General features: G+C 32.8%; 1 non-coding gene across 1 annotated transcript; it reads right to left on the reverse strand.

The window, feature by feature from the left end:
* Positions 1-2,953: 2,953 nt before the first annotated feature.
* Positions 2,954-3,031, reverse strand: TRNAV-CAC. The gene has a single exon. It is a non-coding gene; the product is annotated as a tRNA-Val (tRNA).
* Positions 3,032-3,253: the final 222 nt, after the last annotated feature.

The raw sequence follows: 3,253 nt of genomic DNA on the forward strand, positions 1-3,253 counted from the left end.
GATCCTAAAAAGGATCATCTTCGTTTAAAGGACGATGGCGAAGATGTGCTAGAGGCGGAAGTGCCCTACATAAGTACAATAGGCGCATTATTGTACTTAGCTCAATGCACAAGACCAGACATCTCATTTTCCATGAACTTATTAGCTAGATATAGCTTTGCACCAACGCGATGCCATTAGATTGATGTAAAAGATATTTTCGGTACTTGAGATGTATGATTGATATGGGCTTATTCTATCCCTACAGAGAGATAATAGATTCAGACCCATCACACACCAGGAACGCTGCCAACACTGGCATGCGTCCACTATCCCCATCCCAAAACAACATGTGTTTTGGAATGTTTTGCTGATGTTGGGTATCTCTCTGACCCACACAAAGGTCATTCCCAAAATAGTTAAGTGTTCACCATGGGTAAAGACCGTGATATCTTAGAGGTCTATAAAATAGACCCTAGTCCCTATATCTTCAAACAATGCAGAGATTATAACTCTTCACAAAATGGTTCGTGAATGCATATGGATTGGATCTATAGTTACGCATGTTCGAACAATTGTGGTTTGATGTCTACCACAGATGAGCTATGAGCATTTAGAATAATGTTGTTTATTTTGAATAAATGAAGTAAGGCTACATCAAAAGCGACAACGCCAAGCATAATCAGCAACAACAGACTCTCCTCAAGATTAAAGTGAACTAGGTTCAATTTGAGGACAGTACAGCATGCTTACTCACTAAGTCATTGCCTAAATTCCACTTTCGGGAAACATGTTGGTAGCATCATTTGCGGAAGTTATCCGAAATCCCATGATCGTAGTCATCAGGGGGAGATGCAGACATTAGGGGGGGAGATGTCTATATGTATGGTCTCGAAATGTGAATGGTGTGTTGTGCTTTTTTTCCCCTTTGACTGAGGTTATTTTTGTCCCACTGAGTTTTTGTTACTCGGCAAGGTTTTTAGAAAGGCAACAAGAGAAACATGGCGTTTGGGCAACACAAGGGGGAGTGTTCAAGTAAATCCCTATTTGTGTGTCTAGCCCAAACTCTAGTTTACTTGACCTAGTGGTAATAGGGTTTACAAGGATCTAGATATTCCTATTCAATGTATAATCACCTTTCCTTGTATGATTCGGATTCTATGCATTGTAATCCTTTATATAAAGAGACCCCTATTATCAATGAGAATACACAACAATTTTCTCTCAATTCCCGTTTCTCTAAAACAATGATAAATATTGTAAAAGACAAATTTAGAATTAACGTGAAAGCATTTATTTTAAGTGAAGTAATTACATATTATTTGTTAAACATTCATTCAAAAATAAATTCGATGGAGAACAAAAATAATATGTAACTAAAGTTTAAATTAAGTAACTAAAAACTCATGTCGAATCTCAACACACCAATAACGAGGTTAAAAAACCAAGTAATGTTATAAATATTATATAAATGTGGTTGTCCACTGTAAATATTCATTAGTTATGTCCTTATGATGTAAACATTACTCCTATATAAAGGGGTCTAATGAGAATGAAATACACACGTCTACCTCCTCTTACATTTTGTTTCTCTATTCTGTCTCTCTCATATTCTCTAGTTTATAACACGTTATCAGCACGAATTTGCTCTTATTTTTCTTCTTCTTCTTCTTTGAACTCCATGATGATCCACAAGTCTTATGGTGCAGCATAGTTGCTTATGACCAAGGCTACTGATCTATGAGTTTTCTTCTTTCTCTCCTAGATGAATATCAATTTTCTTTATGCGATCATTTATATATATTTGTATGTATCTTTTATATGATATAATTGTTGAAAATTTATATTTCATATACGACAATGAGAGCTACATGTTCTATTGCTCAAGACTCGAGTCCTCTGACCGAGTAGTCTTAGAAACTATGGTTCTATAGACATCACACGAATGTTTTTCTCGTGTGTTCCCTATGAGATCCATTGTTCATATTTATGAACTCTTCGAAACCTTTGTTTCGTATATGATTTTTTCTTAGAACATATTGTTCTAATAATTATGGATCCTAATATATCTCATCTTTTATCTTTGTAGAAAGATCATCTAACAAAATTGGATTTTGATCCTCTTAAAATTTCTGGCAATAACTATTTGATGCTAAAATTCACCTTATGGCTAAAAACGTTGGAAATGCCATCAAAGTTGACAATAAGTCATCTGTGCAAGATCCCGCCAAGCCTATGATTTTCTTGTGTTATCATCTTGATAAGATCCTAAAAGATTATCACCTTACTGTGAAAAATCCACTTGAGATTTTGCAAGCATTGGCTGATTGATTTGCTCACCAGAAAACCATTGTTCTATCTAAAACACGATATGAATGGACGCATTTTGTGCCTTCAGAACTTTAAATCTGTCACTGATTTTCAAGTCCGCTATATATATGATTACCTCCCAACTAAAATCATGTGGAGAATCTATCAGTGAAGATTACAAGCTCAAACTCTCTTATTTTTTTTGTGGACAATGGAAAACATATTGATTACATGATCAATGGAGGTTTTCTTGACACCGATAAATTTTAAGCCTATGTTTAGGCGCTTTTTTTTGTCTCTATTTATTTTATTTAGTCATTTTAAGCCTATGTTTTTCCACTGATTAAATATAATTACGTTTCCTTATCTTTATCTGTTTAATCACATTCATTATGTTTAAATTACCTTTATTACAATTCTTTCATAACCGAATTTGTCATTAGAATTTGTTGCAAGAGTTACAATTATCAAGATAATATTTTTAATTGTTATTGTTATTAATAACTCATTTTATTATCAATTTTATTACCATTCTCTGGTAATTATTGTTATAAGTAACTCATTCTATTACCATTATTTGATACTTATCATAATTATTTATTTTATTTTTGTCATATCTACTTCATATGATTATGTCGTTTATGAAAAAATAACAAAATTATTTTTCCATCACTGGGACTTGAACCCAGGTCTGGTCTTTTGGATGTGAACCAAATATCCTAACCAACTAGACTATAACAAATTTATGATTATTTTGTTATAATGTTATATTGATGCATGCATGTATCAATTATTGACTCTAGATGAGTACCCCCTCTATTTTTGGCATATGGTACTCACATGTTGGTATCAATAATATCAATTATATTTTCAACAAAATTAAGGTATGTATTTTCATGAGTTTGACAACTTCAATTTAATTTCCTCTTATTATCTTATCTGATAATTTAATATAAAATTGTCA

Source organism: Rosa chinensis, chromosome 5 (assembly GCF_002994745.2).
Source record: "Rosa chinensis cultivar Old Blush chromosome 5, RchiOBHm-V2, whole genome shotgun sequence".
Taxonomy (NCBI): Eukaryota; Viridiplantae; Streptophyta; class Magnoliopsida; order Rosales; family Rosaceae; genus Rosa; species Rosa chinensis.